The sequence below is a fragment of the Manis pentadactyla genome, chromosome 5, assembly GCF_030020395.1.
Source record: "Manis pentadactyla isolate mManPen7 chromosome 5, mManPen7.hap1, whole genome shotgun sequence".
NCBI lineage: Eukaryota > Metazoa > Chordata > Mammalia > Pholidota > Manidae > Manis > Manis pentadactyla.
In genome coordinates this window covers 12,984,014-13,007,455 of record NC_080023.1, presented here as the reverse complement: position 1 = coordinate 13,007,455, position 23,442 = coordinate 12,984,014, and the positions used below count along the sequence as shown (strand labels likewise).

The 23,442-nt window shown below is 45.0% G+C and overlaps 1 long non-coding RNA gene across 1 annotated transcript in view; it reads left to right on the top strand.

The window, feature by feature from the left end:
• Positions 1-1,002: 1,002 nt before the first annotated feature.
• The window catches only part of LOC118930157 (uncharacterized), a 51,669-nt gene continuing 29,229 nt past the window's right edge, over positions 1,003-23,442 (top strand). The window contains exons 1-2 of the long non-coding RNA XR_008997701.1: positions 1,003-1,303; positions 3,605-3,831. This is a non-coding gene — a long non-coding RNA (uncharacterized LOC118930157). The remainder of the gene's footprint in view (positions 1,304-3,604; positions 3,832-23,442) is intronic.

Here is a 23,442-nt window from a genome sequence, read left to right as displayed (position 1 = left end):
TGTAGGAAAGCATGAAAGGGTTTCCTGGCTCTTTCTCTCCATGCAGCAAGGAAAGCAACACAAGTTGAGGAAGGATATTCACATGCTGGACAAGGAGAGCTGGCTCCTACGTGCACAGTTTCAGTTGAACTGCTTTTGATGGGGTCCTGGGAACTCAGAATGATTCGTTTATCAAGGGCTATGGAGGAAAGACTGTCTAAGAGATAGTTTTGTTATTATCCTGCTCTCTGTCCCAACTGGTATGCTGGTAAATGTAGTTTTCCCTCCAACAAAGCCTTGATTGGTGGTATTTGCTAATTTCTGTGGTATAAATACTCCCATGGTGGCTGATTTCAAGCTAGCAACACAACATCATTGCATTCATAATGGAGAAAGTGCATGGCTGGCACCCATAAACTGGTACAGCACTGTCTATTGTGATCCCATTAACCCCTACATGGGAACAGAGTGGTGCTAGGGTCCGAGCCAGGCCTGAGATTTCCCATGGGAGACAGTACTGGGTGGTGAGGCCCTCATGAGTGGTGAGGCTAAACATTGGATTTAAAGTGAGGCCGAGGGCCAAGCTGGTGTGTGTGGCACACAGAGAAGGCCCATGAGCTACACAGGGCACAGACAAACATTCCCTCTGGTGGGTCAGGGCTTGTGGTGTGCTGGAAGTCAAGGTGAGTTGTTTTAAACCCAAAAGTTCCGCACTAGAGGCAGGTAGATTGAAAGTGGCAACTTTGGGGTCATCTGGATGACCTTGGATATGCTACTGAAACCCTCTACACTTCAATTTCTTTAGCTATAAAATAAGGATATATAGTAATATTTCTTACCTCAAGGAGATTTTTGTGATCACAGATTATTATAATATACATATAGTGCTTAGCATGGTGCCCAGCACAGAACAAGTACTCAATGTATGGTAGCTGTGAAATTGGGCTGGCCTGCGTAAGAGTGGGTGGGGCTGCCTGGGCAATGATCTCCAACCCTGGGAGGTGCTTGCAGCTTGTCGTCACGGCCTAGTGGTCTGCGTAGGGAGGTCTGTGTGGGCCAGCTGTCTTCAAAGGGCCAGGCCAGAGGTGGATCGCTCAGTGTGACTGTTGGTGAGAAAAAAAATCCAAACAGATTTTGATAATTGACAGTAGTTTTGTTGCCTGCTTTCCTAACAGTTCAGAGAAAAAGGTCATTCTTCTCTTTGTGACAGGTTGTGCAGAATGTCTTTAAATTGGATTTGGGAAGAACCAAGAGGTACATTCTCATGTTGAAATCATGTTAAAGGAGAGACTAGAAACTGTGTACATATATAAAAGGAGAAGAGGTGAGAAAATGACTGTACTAGAGGGTGAAAGTTAACTCTGAGCTTCCTGGCAGTTCAGGGAGGAAATGTGTGTGTGTGTGTGTGTGTGTGTGTATAAAATATTTATAAGATGTTACATGGCTCTCCTTGTGTATGCCAGTTCTTCATGAGAGAGCATCTACTCTGTTTTTGTTTTTGTTGACCTCCAATAGATTGCTTTAATCATAGGGAGCCAGGAGTCCCCATGGCTACCAGTCTTTCTGACTTTTCTAGAGTCCGTAAACTTGAGAAAATCAACCACTGTGAATTTATTTCGCCTTTTCTAGGATGTACATTGTATCTTTCAATAGACGTCCACTTTTACTCCTGCCCTCAATCTATTCTTCAAACAACAGTGAATGTGATCTTAACATGTAAGTTGGGCCAGGTCATTTTATTGCCTAAACATTGAAATGTTCTGGTAATTAAACTAAACATTTGCTGTGGACCACATCACCTCACACGATCTGCCTCTAACATCATCGCCTTGTTCTGCCTTGCTCTTGATTTTGTAGTTCCACCGTTTCCTCTTTTCTGCCACTGGGCCTTTGCATATAACCTTCCCTTGGCCTGGAATGACTTTCCCCCTCTTCACAGTTGGCTCCTTCTCTCACTATCTGTTGCCTTCTCAGTCTTTCCAGAAGGCAGTTTCTAAAGAAGATATCACCCCTCTTAGTCTCCCTCTCAGCTTCTGTTTTGCTTCTTGAATTGGCATTTGAACAAACTATATTTGGTAAGATAAGATGAGGAAATAACTTTATTTTTCACCTACCACAGCTTCAAACCTGTTTGGGAAGGATTTGCCAAGGATGATTTTACAAGCAAATCCCATGACTTTTACAATAATTTTTGAATATTAAAATCATCTTGTGTTTAGGTGTGAACTAGTCCAGTCCATGTTAACATCAAACCTTCAATTCCTCATCCAATTTAAGGTGTTTTCCATTCTTCTCAGCTCAAGCTTGACTTAAGGTCCTGCTGACTGGAAGTAGGAAGGGGCACTGTGGTCTGATTGTCCATTTGTTACCTTGCTATTCTGCTCCTCACTGGGCTTCTACTGGTATTTTCAGAGTCAGGCTGAAGAGAAGGGATGTGGGTAGAAGGAGAGCCTAAGGTCTTCTTAGGGAGCTGGGCTGTCGGCTGCTCCCCCTTGACTGTCAGAAGTCCTCCGTCAAGGTAGAAGAACGATCGCTGGTTCTTCTTTGGCACAAGACCCCTGCCCGGAGGCCTCCCTCCTGCTGTTCTCTGCCCCGGCCACGCGCTCTGGGCTCCCCTCTCGAATCCCTTCCCCTCTGCTCCTTCTCAAGTGCTTTACTGCACACCAACCGCTCATGTGGTCTCACTCCACTGGGTGGTCCTTTCAAGATGACTCAGGCCAGGTGGCTTTGCACAGGATCCCATTGAAAACATTAGGCATCTTGCCCTGTACTGGGAAAATGAACGTTCCCACGGCTAGGATACTCACCTGAACGTAAACTCCTTGATGATGTGATCGGCCTACTGTGTGGGCTAATGCTCACACACCCCTTGGCTATGAGCCATTACTGTCGGTGTTACTATATAAAGAACTCCGCCCAGTGCTCTCCTCGGAGGCGGAGACAGAGACGGGTTGCAAATGCATCAGAGGCAGACGATTCTGTCACTCGACCTGCCGCTGTGAGGATAAAGCTTGGTCTGAACCCTTTTACCCCTAAGGTTCCCTTGCTGTTATTTGGTCCCACCAAATCCAGAGTGAACTTCCCCAGGAGTAATCCTCCTCTGGCAAGACACCTTATGATGTTCCAGAAGGACAGGCCGCTCCGAGGTAGCCCCCTCCCTTTGCTCCACTAGCACCGCCAGCTCCTGCCAGCCTCTTGCCTTTGGACTTTTTCTCTGGTCTCTGTGCACCAGGATACTAGAAAGCTCCCCCTAAGAAGTCTGTAATCATGCACCACTCTGGTGCCGTGGCAGCCCTGCAGACTCGAGAGCCTCCTCACCCCCTACCTGCAGTTCTGCTCCTTAATCTTCAGGCTCCCCCGATAGACGCAGGTGGGGGTAACAGGGGAACTATGGGTCCCAGGACTGGTTTGGGCTGCCTCCTAGGAAAATCCTGAATTTGTCATCTACAGCGTTATATCTTTTATTAGAATTTGCTGGAGGAGCAGAATGCATTTTTATTTATTTATTTATTTTATCACCTAATGTTCTCAGCTTTGGGTTTTGATCAAAATTCTTGGAAAACACCAAAAATCCCATTTGATATTTTATTACATTCGATGTTACTGTTCTATTTATTTTTGTCAGGAGCTCAGCTGAACTGGAGAGTCCTGAGCTGCCAGGTGCAGGAGTACTGATTAAAGCATCACGGAGCCCAAGTGCAAGTACCCCTGAAGCCTTAACGACGGCGTCAGCCAGAGGCTAAGCCAGAGAAGGTGCTGCTCCCCCTCCTGCTCCTTCCCCATGGGATGGTGTCCTGGCGGCTGAGCACCAGCGTGGGGATTGTCTGGTTGGCGAGGAGCCCTGAACAAAAGGTTCCTGCAGTTTTATAGACCCCGGGGTCGGAGGGAAGGGAGAGGGGAGGGCTAAGAGTGGAAAAATACTGGGTACTCAAAGATTAGAAAAACTTGCCTTCCCCCCCCCCCCCCCCCCCCGTGAAGAGGTTTTGGCAGAGGTTCCTGAAGTCTCTAGTTCAAGGCCTTGGATAAAAGAATGAAGGTGCAGGGCTAGGAATGCAAATACATAGGGTGTGGTCAGAGGGGCCGGAGTCTTTGACTGCAACGTCCTTCAGAGCCTGCAGTGTGCTGACTGTCACCAAGCCTGGGGTGGGGAGGATGGATTCCCTCCACGCGGCCTGCCAGATTGAGCCTTTGTATTTGCCTGTGGTGGGTCCAAAAGGGTCACACATGGTTTTTTAACCAGGATTCAGAGTCCTCATTTTTATTTCTGTATTCATTATCCTTCTTCTCTAGAATGATGTTAGGTTCTCTAGTGCAAGGCACAGTGCCTGCCCCATGGCACGTGTTGATAAGCATGTGTTGAGTAAATGGAGGCATACATGCTGGGCCAGCTGGGTACCAAGAGAAGACCCTCTCCTGGCCTTCAAGGAGCTTCATCTGTGGAAGATGAAGCATAAGTCACAGAGCTTCAAGGGGCAGCCCATGCTTAACCTCCAAGAGTCATTTATTATTATTAGAGGAAAGAAAGGGTGCAGTGATAGAGAAGGGGAGGCTTCAGAGGCGGATCATACATGGCTTGAGTTAGTGGGTCCACAACGGAAGGGATTTGGAGAGGTGCAACTCAGAAAATGCCATTTGGCTCAGAAACTTTACGTCAGACTTCCCCACGCTTACTAGAGCCATCTGTCTTGATATCTCCCACTTCCCAGCGGAACACTTAGAGCATGCAAATATCTGCTGGCAGAACTTGAAGCTCCCTACCAGCACCAAATGAGGAGGAAAAGGAGAGGGTGGTATTTTGGGACCCAAATCCCGAATCTCATTTAGTCCACTCCTTTTTCTGGCATGGACACTGACACTTCATTTCCTTGGGCTATAGATCAGTGCTTGTATTCTTTTCCTCCAAATAATTTTTACTGTCTTTTACCCTCTGTCACTGTTTCATGCTTCTACTGGATTTTAACCTTCTGTTTTTTGAATGAGGATGACAGCATATTCAGGGTTGTGCAAGTGCACAAAGAAAGGAGATTTGCGAATGCATGGCCATCATCCCTGTATTCTAGGAAGCTTCGGTCTGCCTGGTTTGTGGACCTTAGTCCTCCCATCCTTGACTGTGAGTGCTGGGCGTGGGGTGTGGTGGCTAGTGCTCATTGTTTCTTAAGCCATTTGAAAGTAAATCAAGTAGAACCACCAAATTATAGAATCCAGCATCAGAGAAGAACCTTTTAAATTCCATTTGTTAAAAGCAAAATGTACCTCTGGGATAGATGAGTCTATATAGTTTAGGAAAATTCCTTGGTAGGCCTTCTAGTTGAAGAGCAAGCCCCTGCTTACCACTTCTCCACCCCACCCTATGCATATACTGGCTCAGTAAAGATGAGGTCAGTAGACGTTGGAATATACTTGTGCTGGAAAATAAGGCTGGATTTTAAATATTCAATTGCAGACAAGACAAGAAGTTATCAGGGGCTCAAGAACATGGTGAGGGGCTTGAGAAGAACCTGTGTGCTTTGAAGGCTGCAGAGGCAAAGACGGGCACAGAGCCAGAAGGCATTCTCTGTGGCATGGAAAGGAAAATACATTTCTAGGGAGTATTTTCTAGGGTGCCTGATTTTTCATTTGAAGTTGTTTTCTGCTCTGTGCTCCAAATGTACCTCCACCAACCCCAAAACTTCAGTAAAAATCAGCTACCCACAATTGTCTTGTGTTAGTGGTACTCTGGGGAATAAATCCAGGGTGGCGTTCCGTGTGCCAGAGGGTCCACTTGGTTCAGGTGAGGATGAGGCATTGGGGTGGACTGACTCGGGCAGAAAAGAAGAACAGCACCGTAACACCGACTTTGTAAGAGGAAGGCGGCCCTTGAAGGTGAGTAGGCAGAACGTGATTTTGAGTTCACTTTAGCTATGAATTGCATCTTTGGAAAACCCACATTTGATGAAACACTTCCTTGATTGTCACCCAAATCACTGACAAAGAGCAGCAGCAGTCCTGAGGAGGCTGCTGGTCCACGGGGGTACAACAGGAGAGACTGGCTTAGAGATGTACAGCTATGTGCCAATCAGAATTCTCTGGGTCTTGGGAATCACCTGGCTACAAACTGTCTAAGTGTCACCTTCAGCAGCCACACTTCTCCAATTAGCCCAGAAGGATACTTGGGTGTGTTTTATCAAATATATCTGGAAACCAGATGTCCCATGTCTCATGGGTTTCCTTTACTTTCTCAACTAGGAGCATCATTCAAAATGAGAACAGATCAATCAGATATGATTGACTTTTCCTAAACATGCTGCTTCCTTTTGGCTGTATTTGGTGTTCTGAATATCCCAAACCTGTTTTCTAATAGACTTCTCATCTGTCTGGGCTGGAAGTGACTGCAGTGATGGATCATCTAATCCCATAGCCTCATTCTGCAGGGGACCCTGAACTTCGACTTGGCTAAGGTCACACACTGGTAAAAAGTAGGGGATTGAATTTAGCTTGTAATAAACATCTCCTTCCTGGGTTTTTTACTACATGCTATTTGGGGGAGGAGATACATATACTTTGTAACTCAGCTGGTCTTTGTATGTTAGCTTTTAAAATGTGCATGTACTGCTACATCAACCAGAGCACAAACGCCTCTAAGGACAGGCACAAGGTAAACCAGAGACCAGGGGTTCTAAGTGTCCTACACAGCACAGGACTGTGCCCTAGAGCAAAGATTTATCCTGAACTCCTCTTAGAATAAGTTTATTATTATTTGTATCCTTTTTTGTATTATGTGTTCCCTCTCTGCTCCAAAGAACTCCGCAGAGAACATTCAGTCCTGTGTATCTATATTCCACTGAAATTATTTAAGATTTTACTTCCAAGTAACTGTAATTTCTGAAGTTCTGCAATGATGAACTAGATCATTTCAGACCGATGTTCCTGCTGAGGACTAGAAAAGCCAACACCTAGAGGAAGGCCCCAGAGAGGCTGCCAATGTGGGGAGAATGTGGGGGTCCGGGCCCTGTGAGGAGGGGAGACCGTGAGAGGTGGGCTTCCTCTTGGGGGCAGCTTTCCCCTCATGCCACGAGGACAACCACGAGGCTGAGGAGTGGCAGGGGCTCTGACAGTCCCGGGAGCTGGGGGCTTTGGGTGGGGATCCTGTAGAACTGCGATGGTTCTCCATGGGGCTATTTTTGCCCCTTTTGGGGACATTAGACAATTTCTGGAGACATTTTTGGTTGTCACAACGGAGGGAGAACTACTGGCTTCTAGTGGGTGGAGGCCCGGGGTGCTGCTTGGCATCCTGTGACGCAGGACAGCCCCCGCAACAACGGGTGGTCTGGCCTGAAATGTCCACAGCGCCACAGCTGAGAAACCCTGTTAAGAAACCCTGACTGGGAGTGAAAGAGAACTGGAGATAAACCAGCTCTCACAAAGACTGAAGTCCAGCTTCACATCACCCAAATCTCTGAAAGTCTCTGGTTGGATTTTCAGCCTATGTTCCTGACAGAAGCAAATGTCAATCCTCCATATTTCAGGATAATGTTACCCAGAGCCTCAGATATATACCAACGGCTGCTCTCAAGGTGGGATGGGGGGAAAGGGGCCAGTGTCAGGGGCCAAGTTCCTTGCACTGTCCATTAGTAGAATGTGCATTTGCATTAGACTTTAATAAATTAAGGATGAATGTGGTAGTCTTGAGTAACCACTGAAAGAATGGTGCTATATATGCATTAAGTGCATAAAAATATATTACAAATCATATATACTTAAGATATATTATAAATTGTACATATAAATATATATATTTGATAATGGAGGAAATAATATATTCAAAAGGAGGCAGGAATTTAAAAGAAAGAGAAAACAAATAACAGTATGGTAGAATTAACCCCAACTATATTAGCAGTACAATAAATGACATCTATTCTCACTATAGAATGCAAAGATGTTCAAACTGAGTAAAAGAAACAAAAGACTGATTCTTTTCAAACCTCCTGACTATCACAGCAGCAAACTATCACAGAATAATATTTCTAATGGCTAATGTTATATTGAATGATTTCTGTTTAAGCCTTTTACATGTGTCTTGTCACCTAACCCTTGACGGTTCTATTATTTTCATATAGACGAGGAGACCACGGCACACTAGCTTGATGTCACATGGCTATTACGTGACCGAATGAGGCTTTAACCCAGGCCCTCTGGTTCTAGCCCTCATGTTGTTATCCACACTGCTAAATCAACTGAGATATTAGTTAGGACTGTCCTCCTGTGTTTTATGGCATTTCTAGAAGAGTCTCAATGAATAGTATTTTGTCCTACAAGTAATTAAATGAGATTCTCCAGAACATATTCCCTTATTATTTTGTCCAGATAACACCTCTCACTGTCTCTGTACTTTAAAAAAACAACCACAATAAGCACTTATTTTTGCTAACAGATCTAAAGGCCATCTGGTTAGTCCTGCTGCTATGGGACAGCCTTGGCTGATCTTGGCTGGACTCACTCATGGGTCTGTAGTCGCAGAAAGCTCAGGGTGGGGCAGGCTGGTCTAGTACGGCATCAGCATTTCTCTTGCCTATTTCATGCAGATCTTCAATAGAGCAGACTAGCCCAGCCTTGTGTTTGAGATCCAAGAAAGTGCATAGACACACCCAAGGCCTCTAAGAACAGGCACACTTCATTTCTGCTGCATTTTATTAGCCAAAGCAAGTCACAAGGCCAGCCCAGATTCGGGGGTCGGAAAATAGAATCCACCTCTTTAGAGGAGGTGCTAAAATTTCCCATTGCCAGGAGCATGTTCATATGTAGGGGTGGAAAAAGTCAAGGTCTTTAGGGCAATCAACCTACCACACCAGCATATTGGCAGAAGAGAATTGGTTTTGTAAGTCAATCAAAGGAACTTGGTCAACGGCAATGTGGTATCCAGGGAACGGCAAAGCTTGGTTAAGTGGCAGCTCAGCAGCAGGGCAGAGTTCTCCTTTTTGTGTCCTTATCCCTATTGGCTTTTTAGCCACATTTTCATACAGGATTCTTTGGTTGCAAACAACAGAAATGGGTTCTTCTTGCCTTAAGCAAAAGGGGAGTTTGCTCAAAGTGCATAGATGAGTTCATAGGTTTGACTAGACGTTTGGGGATGAAGGCTCAGGAATAAAGGCATTTCTGGAGTGGGGTGGGGAATAGACAAGGCAAGAACAACACAACAGTCTTAGTTGGAAATTGCAGTGGACGGACGAACTTCACCCATTTTAATTTTTTTTTTGTCACTTTATTCAAGGTTCACATTCTGGTAAGGGAGCATCTAGTTGGCCTAACTTGAATTAGATTCCCTCCCCATGGTTAGGGGAACACAGGACAGCCCAAGTGACATTCCCACTAGGTATATTCAGTGGAAAGGTAATACCCGAAAGATAGCATAGGCACAATTCTCAAGGGAAGTGAAACAGGTGCTGGGAAGCCGAGACTAGCATACGTGTACTGTGTCCTTTAAAAAGGATTCCAGGTAGCTTTACTATGATTCATGAAAGAAATTTAACATTGGAAGAATGTGCACATAGGGACAAACAGACTGGGAAGAAGGATAAGATATAGGTAATTGTCTTTGACTTGTGAGACTAGTGCTGGTTCCTTCTTCACTGTTGTTCTTCCCTACAGTGTGCATTTACTACTTTTTAAATAAAAAATAAACTTTATCTTTTAGCTGAACAAAATGAGGAAAGGGGAGCCCTTTTAATGATGCGAGGACATAATCACTAGTTGTTCTATATTAATAACAGGAGCATATGTTTCTCCTGACATACAACAACCATCTTATAGATTGAACTCTAAATAGAAACAACAAAGACCAAAGGAAAAAAATATAAGAAAAGTAAAAACCCACCCAATCGGGAAAGGACTTTGCCTGTGGGTTGGGTGCAGAAGGAAGCAATTTCCCTCCATTTTCTGCCCAAGTTGTCCTTTGCACTTTGATACTTGTTTCGTCAGTAAGGTGTTTCATTATTTCTCCTGCGTAAAAGCCCCCTGTGCTGTCATGTGATGCTGAAGACTCCGGTTTGCCCAGATGTGTCTCAGTGCATGAGACGAGTGAGGCTGGTGGGCCTGTGGGGACAGAGGATCCTTTTTCAGAGTTTGAAAGAAGAAAAAAAAAATAAAGCCTTCTGCCCTGCAGGCACGACAGCATCCATTCTTTCCTAGTCGGGAGGTCACTCACCTCTGCGCTGTGTTGGGGAAAATCTTCATCTAATTCCAAGCCTTAGGGTGGGTCATCAGACCCCCTGTCTTCTCCCAGCCCTTCTCTTAGTTTTTGTACCAGTTTTCATAATCAAATTTCTCTGCTCCCTTGGACCTGCTGAAAAGAAGTTATGAGATCTCTCCATCATTTGCCATTTTCCTAGGCCCTTCCTCTGAAGTTTTCCCATTTTTGGTGTTTTTTTTGCTTCCTCTCAATGTTAATTCTCCACAACCTTTGTATGTCTGGGGAGTTCTGTCTCTGCCTCTGGGCCTTTCTCTTTCTATCTGGGATTCTGTTTTAGTCCATCCATCTATCCAACTGACCACGGCTGAAGTCACGAAGTGCAATCAGTCCCAGATGCTGGTCGCACAGGCTCTGGTTCTGCTCCCAGCCTCTTCGCGCGGGCTGTTGCCTGCTTCCTGTCATGCTCTAGGGGAACTGCCTGCCCAGAGCTTGGACTGCGCTTTTCCTCCTCCTGCCAGTAGGCCCTGCTTCCAAAACCCAGATTAGAAATGATGGGACATTAAAAAAAATGAGTTTGTGCTATCTTGGCATTTCCTTTTCCAACAGCAGATTTCTTATGCTTTGATACTTCCAGAGTGAGAACACAAATTGTTAAGTGGATTGGCGGGGAGGGTAATACTCGGAGGTAAAGCTTTCTCCTTTCAGCTCTTGCTGCTCTCTGTACCCGCTTGAGCTCTTCTCACTCGGTACTGAGAAGGTCTGTTTCCACAACACGTTTCACCTTCCAGCCAGAGGCCTCCTGGAGGCCAGGGACTCTGTCTCCAGGCCTTTGTGCCCAGTAGGTCATCAACACGTGTATGGATTAGCGGTCCTTCTCTCCTGAAGATTTGTCTTTGAGCTTAGCCACCCACTGAATGTGTCCTGTGGTTTCAGCTGGTCCCAGCTGAGACGAGCAGTGACGAGCAGGAGGAGAGGTGGGCTAGACGGAGGACGGCCGAGCATGGCCCCCCAAGGTCAGGGCCGGAACGACCGCTGCTAAGGTAGAGCAGAGTGAAGGACCCCGTCAGTCCTCCCATCTCCACTCTCAGGGATGATGAAATGCTGATATTGGTGATAATAGCGGCTAATAATTGTTACTAATACCACCTTGCAGGAACTGTTCTAGATGCTTTACATTTACAGACTCATATTGTTTTCACAATAATCCTAAAATGTTTGTCCTCTTCTTGTCATCCCCATTTTTACAGATGAGGACACGGAGTCTGCGAAGCTTGTGGTCACGCTGCTAGTAAATGCAGAACAGAAATCATGAGCGGGCAGGCTTGGTCTCATAACCGCCAACTCTCCGGTGATCCCCAATTTCTTGTCTCTGGGACGGGCTTGTCTCCTGGGTTCCAATGACCACGGCCTCCTTGGGATGGCTGCGCACCCTGGTGCTTGTGCTCCCCCATGCGCATCTCAAACAGCTCAGGGATAACGCTGGATGGAGGCCCGGGAGCGAGGGGAGGGAAGGAAGGCCTGGGGTTGGGGACCTACTCATAGCCTGCTTCTGCTCCTCCCCCACAGTCTGTGTCTCCTCCCTCAGCAAATGGCACCCCCTTCTCCACCGGGAGCCAAGGAGTCTGAGGGTTTCCTCCTGCATCTTCTGCCTTCCCTCTGAGTCACCATGACTTGCTCCTCTGGCCTCTTACTTCTCCTGCCCACCTTCTGGATCCTTCAGCACTCTCTAGGGCCACTTCTCCAGCCTCCTAATAGGTGTCTCCATAATTAGACCAGTGTCTAACCCCCACTTGTCAAAACACTGGCTGCTGGGATCCTGCCCAGATTCTGACTCCCTGGGCCTGGAGCAGAGCCTGAGAACTTGGATTTCCAACAAGTTCTCACATGCTAATCTGTTCTCTTTATCCAGAGGATCCCTGTGCTCTGAACACCCCCAGGGCTCCCCATTGCTCTCAGGAGAAAATCCAAACTACTTAGCACGGGCAATAGCTGACTTATCTCTTCAGCCCCCTCCTGCCTGCTTTGTGGGTTAGACTATGGCAACACAGAACTGCTCCTGACACTGCCCCTGAACCCCCAAGACTGCTGTTTCCCACCTCTTCCACATTGCTGAAAACAAAATACAGCAGTCCCCCCTCACCCATGGTTTCAGTTTCCCACCCAGCCACGGTCTGGAAGCAATTGATGCTCGTTCTGACATCATCAGAAGGTCAATAGCACATCGCAATGCCTCTGTCATTCACCTCACGTCATCACATCGTGCAGGCATTTTATCATCTCACAGCATCACAAGAAGGGCAAAGACAATACAACAAGGTACTTTGAGAGACAGAGACCATGTTTGCATAACATTAAATTGTTATATTTTATAACAACAATTATAATTGTTGTATTTTATTATTAGTTACTGTTTTGTTAATCTCTTGTTGTGCCTAATTTATAAATTTAACCTGATCACAGGTGTGTATGTACAGGAAAAAAACGAAGTGTATATAAGGTTCAGTATTTTCCTTGGTTTTAGTCATCTTCTGGGGATCTTGGAATGTATTCCCTCAATTAATCCCCTCAGTTAATAGCCACTGTACTGGTAGCTGTTGTTACTGTAGGGTCAGAGATGATGTCTGTAGAGGTCCTACTGGAGGCAGGGTCTGACTCTTCCTTGAGGTTACAGTCTCAAAGACCCCCCTGCATGGTCTGGCTGCTGCTCTTAATTCCCACAGACCCACTGTGCTCCTTGGTCTCACCCTCCCTGTTGCCCAGGCTGGCTAGCCCCCTCTCTTTTCCTAGTCCTTCACCCGTTGGGTATAACTTCTTTACAAGTACATGTGGGCTGTCTTGCCCTAGGGTTTCAGCCCTGGACAAGTTCACTATGGATGCAGTGAGACCAAGAAATGACAGTGGAACATTCTTGGGGTAAAGGATTTATACTTGGCTTTATTCTCCTGGTGGCAGGTTGAACACTAGCATCATGTCTGCATCCAGCAGTCTGCAGGTCTGTAACCCATCTCTGTATCTACCTCTGCCCAGAGCACTGGGTGGAGCTCTTGGTATAGTGACTCAGTCAGTACTAGCTCATTGCCTATGGGTGTGGGAGCAGTAGCCTAGCAGCAGGCCAGTTACATCGTCGAGTAGTTTAGGGTCAGGTGAGGATCCTGGCTACAGGAACTTCCACTTTCCTGATATTCCACTCCTCTGGGATTCTTGCCTCACAATCTACACGTTTTCAATCTTCTGCAATGGTTCCTGTGTGAAAAAACTGGAACATTATAACCAGATTCCACAACAACAACAGAGGGTAAAAACATACAGATAACAACAAAAATTATGATAAAGATAACAAAAATTATAATAATCACCAAGCCTGAGGAGGTTATTCCAGCTATATTCAAACCAGTTCTACTTAAATGAGTTCATGACTCACTCTTTCTACAGGAGAAATCAATCTTCTGCAGTGGCCCCTGTTCAAGAAAGCTGGAACCTTGTAACAATAGAAATTATAACAATAATAGTCTTCAGGCCCAAGGCAATCAGTTGCACCAAGTGGTCATCCCAGCTGTATTCAAATCAGTCCCAGTTCACGATTTGCACTTTCTGTGGGAGGCCAGCTTTCCCATCTCTGATCCAAAAAGAACAATTCCATCCCCCCTGTATTCCAAAGATGCAGGAGCCAAGCTGACATTGACTCTGAGGGCTTCTGCCGAAACCAGGAGTCCATATCCACAACTCAGCCCGAGTATAGGGGCAGAGCACGGAGTGATCCATGACCTGGGGAGGGGGCTGCACCTCTCTAAGAGGACCCCATGGTTGCTATGTCTTTATTTTCTATACTACACTGGGAAGGCTTTCTGCAGAGGAGGGATTGGTGGATCCTGACCAAGGAAACTTTCATTTTCCCTTCAGGGGCCACCCAAGATGGATGAAATCCCAGCTTTGTGGGGGGCTGCATCTTTTGGGGGTTACCTGCTAACTGTGCCATTGATCCAATGAGTAATCTTGGCTGGATAGAATCCTCATCTCTGCAGCCTGTGTCCCTGCCCCTTCCAGGGAGAAACTTCCTGATAATTGCCCAAGTGATTATTGTTGTTATTGTCTCATGTGCTCTTTTGCTGCCAAACCAGTGGGAGAAGCAAGTGAGGGGGAGAGGGAACTCAAGGTGCATTTGAAGAAACTGTGATTGCAGTGTTGTTTCCTAATTTGCTCTTTTCTTATGATCCAGGTGAATAGTCTATTCTTTAGAAAAGAACTATAGTTCCCCAGAACACCCATATGTCAGCACTGATTGAATCCCCTGCCCCCTCTCCAAGCCAGTGGGCAAGTCCTTGGGTTTCCCTGGAGGCTCCTGTTCCCTCTTCCATGGAAATAAGAACTTTGGGGTTCATGAATTCTAAGGACTTGTCCGTAGATGTCCTTAATCCTGTCATTACTGGAATTTTGGCTGTTGGTAATTAACCTTGACCTTGTTCTCTCTGAAGCCTCAGGCTAAGCCTGTGCCTTGAGCTAAAAAATACAGAATACACTATAGCTGGGTAAGCAGGAGAGGAGTTGGCTCTTAGGAAAATCAATTTGGATTTAGCAAATATTTGTTGAACCCCCTATGATGCACCTTTTCCTGAGCTTGATTCACCTACAGATACACAGCTTCTTCCTTAAAGCCTGTCTTGCACCAAGATGGCTATGTGAATAAGTAAATAAATAAAGCAGTTAAACAGATTACTAGACTATTTGTCCTCATGACCCTCCATAACCAGTTGCTTTCTTTACTGTCCTTTAATTGAATATGCATGATTGATTTAGTTTCTTGGGCCTTTGGTTTTCCCTGAACCCACAGTCTGAACATTTGCTTTTAGATTAAGACATTTCACAAATGGTCTCTTATTTAAATACCTTAATATGACTCAGGGAAGAAGTCCAAATAACAGAGAATCTAGAATCCACCCACAGAAGCTCAACTCGAGTCCCTTGTAAAGCCAAGCAGTGTGAATGGCTTTCTGCTGTGCAGCAGAGCTTCCTAGACTCAGAGACGGATTTTGCCTGCTTTGGTGGCTCCCTTCGGGGCAGAGGGCCAGTGAGTTTTTGGGTCTTTCTTCTCCACCCAAAGCATCTCCTAGAGGAAACAGGGAAACAATCAGGTGCAAACGTAAATGAAGCAAAAACAAAAAACAAAAAAGGTAAGACAGAATCCTCTTGCAGAGCCTCCCATCTCACTTCTCAGAGTCTAAGGGCATCAGTTTCCTTGTTCCCTCCCACTCAGCAGGCGGCCTTCCTGCCCCTCCCACCGTGGGTGGGTGGGGGCAGCTGCCCCATACTGTCTGCTATGTTTGTGTGCCAGGTGTCTGCTTGGTATTTCTACCTTTTAAATCACATACATGTAGCTTTTGAAGAAAGGGTCCATAAGCTTGGAATTCTTATTTGCAACTTTTGGATTCTGATGGTGGTTGATACAAGAATTTAGGAATGAGCTGTTCAGCTATCAAAAAGGATAGCTGTTTGGACTGTTATTTAATATTATTAAATATTGCTCCAATTCAGCAATAGAGCCTATTTTCCAAATCTTACCCTATTATCAGTGTCCTCTAGGTAGGGCAAAAGGAAAAGTGGGTTTATAATGAATGTGATGCTTTGCATTACAGTGCGTGGTACATGGAGGTCACCTGCCAAATCTTAGCCTTTCTGTCTGATATTATCAGATATTATCCTAAAGTATGCTCTTTCTATAGAGTTTCTGAAACAGAAGTTCTATTCTTAGTCCATGCGTGTGGGTGAAAATGAGCACTACCATTATTTTCATTTATTTTTAACTGACATTTAGGCTGTCTTTCAGTGATGCATGCGAGTAACAAACAGCACCTGTGACTGTCATTAGACGTTCATTCACATTCTATTACAATTGAAATGTGCTTATGTTTATTTACTCCTTCAGTTAGACCCACCACTCATTACTGAAGGTGTCAACAAAGAAGCATGTATCAATTTAATCCCAAATTTGTGTTTTTTCATCTTTTTGGTAACCATAGTTCAATGTAATTGATTTCTTTTGTAAGCTGATGCATTTTATGCATCTAAGAACATTATTCTGAGAAGGGCTCCATAGGATTTGCTAGATGGCCTTAATATTGGCACATAGACTAAGGACTTTTTCTGATGATGTTCTTCTGTTTATATGGTTTATATGTTTCTTGTTTGATCTCTTTCTATTTAATATTGCGTACCATACTTATATATCTCTTTCTATTTTTCTCTCTCTGTCTCCCTTGTACCCTTTCTCTTGGTAAAATCAATACATGTTCTTAAAAAGTTTCAGGGAATAAAGAAAAATGAACATTATCTAACTATATTCATTGTCAACACCTTGGTGAACTCTGAGAAATATTTATGTATTTTGCATACCTTCTTATTTTAACATATTTGTAATTTAAGTTTATAAATTTGTAAGTTCAGTTTGCATCATGCATCATCCTTTTTTTTTAATTAGTGACATATTGTGTGTTGTCCTAGCTTGAGCTTGCCTCCCCGCCCCCACACCTGTTAACAAAGTTAAAGATTATATCGTTGCTTATGTGGTTTGAATTATGATGACTCTTCTTTGCCTTCTGAAATTAGGTGAAATCTGCTGTCCTTGGAATGTATTTGGCTTCTTTAGGTCCATCCATTTTTTGTTTATATGTGCTTTCGTTTCTTGAATCTTTACAGCACTTTCAATAATGTCTTCATTATTCTAATAGGATTGACTCTGAGGAAATTGTAGTGGGAAATTTGAATCCATGACAGCTTACTAGGACAGGTCATTGTTTTGTAGATACACTGGTTCCCTTTCTCAGATAACCACACTCCAGGGCTCTGCTATTGTTGGAACTTGGGTAAGTCACTGGGGTGAATATAAAGCATCTCTCTCCTGAGACTGCACTGCATGGACTTTAGGGGTAAGTGAGTCCATAAGACTTTGCTTAAATCCATTCACTCACTTAGGGATCCTGAGAGGGACAAACTTCATGAAGCTCGGTTTTCCCATCTGTAAAGACAGAGTAAGGTTAACACCCATTTTTCAGAGCTGATTGTATGGATCAAATCAAATAATGTAATATGTTGATGTTATTTTATTAATAACTATTCAAGTGACAGGTTACAAATAAAATGTGGTGGGTGGTCAGATGAAATATTATGAACTAATCAAATAACCCCTTTTCTGTGAAGATGTCTAATTCCCCCCAGGTGGTTAGTTGCTCCTTGTCTTCTGTGTCCCCACAGTACTTTGTTCATGTCACTATAGTAGCTCTTGCCACACTGTATTGTCATTTCTGGCCTATGTGTCTCTCTCCTTCTGCCAGCCTCTGAGGATAGGTGTGTGTCTCATTCATCTCTCTATTCCTAGTGCCTAACACAGTACCTGGAACACGATAGGTCTTCAATAAGTGAATGAGTAGTGAGGCAAAGAAAAGATGCAGCAGTTTATAACCTGGTAACTACTCTACTTACAGATACTACTCTAGGCAGGTAAGGATATTTAGAGAGACTGATGGTATGGGAGGGCTGAGTACTGGGGGACTGATTAGAGCTATAGGGAGAATTTGGAGAAGGCTTCTTGTGGGAGGCAGAATTTGGGTTGAACCTTGAATGTCATTTGTTTATCAAGTGTGCTATAACAGATATATATAGATACAAGGTTTGCATATATTTTCATAGGAGCCTCAAAATGCATCTGAATGCAGTGTGCATGGCTTTGCTTGGTGACGTGAGTCTCAAGGGAGCACCGTTAGAATTGCTCTCCAGTATTAAAAGACAATACACATTCTGGAAGCTCTTTGTTGCTTCACAAATCCAATCGTTGAAAACTCAGCTCTATACATTTGACATGGAAACCCTCTCCCCAAAATTCTATTAATTAAGATAAAGGCTAATCTGCTGTAAGAATGATAAGTCCAAATGATAAGCCCAAAGAATGATAAGAAAGATAAATTGATCGCACTCTCAAGGGATATTTCTGAGGTGTGCAGCTGAGACTGGTACACAGCTCCACTTCATGTTATCCATGGAACCAGATTGCTTTGTTTCATGTTGTTGCTCTGTATTCCTCAAGGTTTTCTCCTCATCTCTGTGGTCCCTCTGTGGTGCAGCTCGAGGGGAGAGAAATACAGGATCTCTTGGGCAAATGGCCTGGAGATGGTGCAGAAGTTCCACATGCCATTGCTATTCACATCTCCTTGGCAACTTAATCATATGCCCAGCATGCACAGTTAGCTGCAAGAGAGCCTGGGAAATGTAGTCACAACCTGGCAATACCCCAGTTTAAATTCCATTCCTGTGGAGGAAAGAAGAGATGGATTCTGATGGATAGCCATCAGTGTTTGCCAAAGGAGGACTGTACACAAAATGATCAGCCATTTATAAGCATTTATAGGGAATTTTTGCAAACATTTAATCAGTCTTTTATGGCAGGCTTCAGCAATACACAGGTTCCAAGTCATCCAGAATACACAGAGTGGTACAGGTTCTGATGGTTTCTCTAGTCCAGTTGTTGGTGGGGAGAGTTAGTCTTGGTCTGTTAGGATCCATCCAGAACGTCCTTTTTCCCCCTTATAACTCCTTGGCCATTTTCACTCTGTTGCCCCTTTCTTTAAGCCTCTGCCTTTTCCCAGTGTCTTCCCTTAAATTTGTGTTGTTAGCCAATCTCTGCTCTACCTGTTCCCCCTGCTGGAAAAGGGTGTGGGACAGAGCGCAGAGCTTCACATCCTGCCGTTAGAGGGGGTGAAAGGAAAGAGGTGCCTGTGGTCGGATCAGGGAAGAAGGCCTCAAAGACATTTGACGTTTTGCACTATGAGGGCACTCCTACTATGCAGTGTGCTTAGAGTTTGTGGGTTTTTCTCTCTGAGTTACAAGGCACAGTCCTCTCTTACAGGCAGTCCCTGGGGGTAGCAGAGAAAAGGTGATAGAAAGAGGAAAGAAATACCTACTCAATCACAATGCAAAGAATTGATGAATGAATGAGTGGGTGAATACATGGGATTTTTTGCCTTGTCGCTGATTCCCCTTTGCGCAGGATACAGTGGGATGGTCCCTCCTCCTATGGGGCTCCCAGTCTAGAGGTGAAGAGAGCCACTGAATTAGCCATTCTGTGTGACCTGAATTTCATAAGGGTTGAAGTACAAGGGGTTTTGATACCTGTAGTTGGGTGGCCTAGGTTGGCATGGGGGTGTGAACAAGTTCTTCTTTTCAAGTGAGGTTCAGGCTAACGTTTAAATGACATGAAAGAGTTAACTAGACAAGAGGTGGATGAGAGGGGTGGGGTGGAGGATGGGCACAGGAGAAGAATATTCCAGAAACAGAGAAATGGATCACAAGGATCCTGAAGCAAGGGTGAGTGTGGCCCCTCAATGGAACCATGAGATATTCACTGTGGCTGGAGAGCAGGAAATGATGGGGTGAGGGCACCCCAAACATGTAATTCTCTCCAAGGAGTTTGAACTGATTCTGAGGGCAAGAAGAAACGATGGAAGAATTTTAAGTAGGCAAGTGATATGAATAGATTTGCACTTTAAAAGAAATCCATCTGGAATCAGAGTGGAGAATAAATTGGTAGAGGGAAGGGAAAAGGGCAGAGCAGACAGCTATTGCTGTGAATTCAGAGTGAGTGATGGAGGTGGGAGAAGAGGAGAGAAAGTCTCCAGGGTCTTCAGGGTCTGTCTAGAGGATGCATCAGAGGCCAGATGAAAGAAGCATTTGCCCAGGGAACCTAGTTCATGGAGAGGTGGAGTCTGAGGACCCCTAGCTCTGCCCTGCACTGCCCCTCTCTATCAGTGGGTGATGAAAACAGATCTTCCTGTGATAGCCAGTGCAAGGGTTGTTACAGATGAAGAAACTAAGGCTATGAGTGCTTAAATAATAAGCCCAACACCAAACATAAGTGGCTGATCAGGACTCAAACCTGACAGACAGACCAAGAAAACTATCTTTTTCCATTAAATAGGTGTCTAGGGAGAAGCCCCCATGTGGCACTGCCCCTGAGCCTGCTGCGCATGCATCCTCCCTGGCGTCCTCCTCCCTAGACTGCAGCCAGCTGTTACGCCCAGGGAGTGTTTGGCTCCTACTTTTTGCCTTACAGAGCACAATTTTCTCTTATAGACTTAGTCTTGGGAGGTAGCGTGATGAAGAGGGGAGAGGCATACTCAGCCCACAAAATGGAAACTGTGGCCATCCTGGGACTTGGAGAGTGGACAGTGCCCAGAAAAACATGAACCAGGAGGTAAGAGTTGGATCCAACCATATGGCAGAGCAGAAATAGCAGGACTTTGAATCCGGGTGATCCAGGATGTGAGTCTAGCTTGTACTTATTAATGGCTGTGAGGTTTTTACACATTTGTGGGGAAAATGGAAGTTCCTATGGCCAAGATCCTCACCTGACCCTAAACTGCTTCATGATTTAATTGGCCTGCCACTAAGCTAATACTTCCATACCCATTGGCTATGAGCTATTATTGACTGAATCACTATATAAAGAGCTCTGCTCAGTGACCTGGGCAGAGGCAGAGATGGAGGTAGATTACGGGCCTGCAGACTGCTGGGTGCAGATGTCATCCTAGTGCCTGACCAACTGCTGAGAGAATAAAGGTGGGTATAAACCTTTTTACTCCAATTACATTCCATTATCATTCTTGGTCTTACCAAATCCATAGTGAACTTTCTTGGGGCTGAAACCCTCAGGAAAGACACCATTTGTACAAACGTTTTGAGCCTCAGTTTCTTTATCTGTAAAATGGGCATAATAATACTCATAATAAATGGTTTTGAGGTAGATGACACAGAGTATGTAGGGCAGGCATCTGGTATGTGGTCAGTGCTGAAAGCACTGGGTTCCCTCTTTTCAGGGTGACTATTGATTTAACATCCAATGGGAAGGTGTGTGAGAGGGAAAGGTGGTGCTATAATAATTTCACTGGGACAACAGGTGAAAGCTGGAACTGTCCCAGCAGATGGGGAAATATGGGCAGCCTGCTCAGACCCCACTCTGTCACCAGAGCTGTGAAATCACTGCTACATTAATTCTGTCTGGGCCGATTTCTGCTGGGTTGTTAGAACTCTTCATTCCTTCAGGCCATTCATTCATTCATTCATTCATTCAGTAAATAATGCCAGGTCCAATGGTAAGTGCAAGGGAGGTAGCAGTTAATGAGACCCATTGCACAGTACTCTGGAGGAGCTCAAAGTTTGATGGAGGAGGCAGGCAGTGACCCCACAACACGATCACTGTGATCTTAGGAGTGATGGCAGTGAGCCTGGAGGTGGGGCATAGATACATGGAGTTCAGGGGGTTGGAAGGGTCCCTTGAGATTTACTGCTTTCTTTCCTTTTATGTGCAAGTTTCCTGAGGCCCAGAGAGGTAAACCTATTTGATTAAAGTCAACTAGCTAATTAGGGTTCACATGGGAGACTAGAGCCCAGAAGGTTTATCCTGATGAATGATATCTAAGATATTGCTGCCACAATAGCTCTGGCCAACCAGAGCTCCTCCCTGGCCTCTGCCCACATCCCTATCTTGTCCTCCACTGGGCTCAGCTCTGGACCCTCTCTCCTTTTTACTTACTTCCTCTCTTCCCTTCCCGATTGTCTGTGCATTTGGGTAGATACTATGTGGGATGCAGACATGAGTCAAAGAGGTTCTAGCCTTTAGGGATGTGGATGAAATAGCAAATGCAAATGCAAAAAAGAAAAAAAGAAAAAAAAGAAAAGGCAGAAAGAGAAATGTGCACTGGTAATTTAAAAGAAGAGGGGAAAGCAATGTGCACTGTTAATATAAGATGATTAATTCTAGTGGCGGGATTTGCGAAGGCTTCTTTTGGAAGGTGGCATCGATGCTGAGCCAAGGCCCTAATAGGAAGCCTTTTCCGTAGGTGGAGAAAGGGGAAAGGCAGGCTGAGATCAGCATTAACAGAAGCATGGAGAATGAAGACGCACTTCATGTTTGTGATTATTGATGGGTGTAGGGGGCAGGCAGGTAGGGGGCAAACACATTAGGTTTGAAGAATAATGAGGTAAATGAGTTGTGGTCTTAAATGCCTTAGAAGGCAAGGCCAGGTTGGGGAGACCATGTGGTGTAGATTCTACAGGGACCAACATAGCTTCATGCAGGGACCAAAAGTTAGGAGTTAGGCTCCAGTGGGTTTGAATTTGAGGTTCGAATTTCTGCTTGCTACTTGGTATTAATTTGTGATGGGACTTTAGGTGTATTACGTAACCTCTTTGAGCTGAGAGTCCTAATATGTAAACAAGAGGAAAAAAACCTTCCTTATTGAGTGATTGTAAAGACCATGTGTTATGGATTAAATGTTTGTGTCTCCTTCCCTAAATTCATATGTTAAAATCCTAACCCTCACGGTGATAATATTAGGAGGTGGGGTCTTTAAGAATTCTTAGGTCATGAGATTGGAGTCCTCATGGATGGGTTATAAGAAGAGACAGGAGAGTTTGTTCTCTGTCTTGCCAATGGGTTTTAGCCTCGGGCAAGTTCGCTATGGATTCAGTGTGACCAAAGAAATTGACAGCAAAACGTTCTTGGGGTGAAAGGGTTATACCCAACTTTATTTCCAGGTGGCAGGTCAGTCACTAGAATCCCATTCACTCAGAGCGAGTCTGCATGCAGCAAGCCGGTCGGTCTCTGCTTCTGGGCTCTTCTGTCCGCACAACTGTCCTCTTGGCCTCTGTCCTTGGCGCTGCCACTACTCCAGCCTCTGCTTTGCTCTCCTGCAGCCTTGCAGCCCTGCCACAGTGTTGCACACAGAGCACTGGGTAGAGCTCTTTTTATAGAGTCAAAAGTCATGTATTGCTTACAGGTGTGCAGTGAGCTAGTCAACCAGGGCCAGGTGAGAATCCTGGCCACAGGAACTCTCATTTTATCCACACACTCTCTCTCTCTTTGTCTGCTGTCCGCCACTGAGCATACATCGAGAGTATGGCCATCTGCAAATCAGGGAGGGGGCTGTCATCAGACATGGGATCTGCTGGCACCTTGATGTTGGACTTCCCAATCTCCAGACCTGTGAGAATAATGTTTGTTGTTTAAGCCATCCAGGAAGATATCATGTTAATGATGCCTAGGAAGGGAACCCAGACTTCATGAGCTCACACATATTCATTGAAGGTTAACTTCACTCACTATGGAGTAGCCTATTGCTCATTTGTAAGGCGGCGGGGCGGGGGGGGGGGCGTCTTTGTTTGCTCTTCCGCACTGGGGCTGGGAAGATCTTTCCCAGTCAGAAGCTTGAAAATATCTTGATGTATTATAGCAAAGTATATCATTGCGATATTAA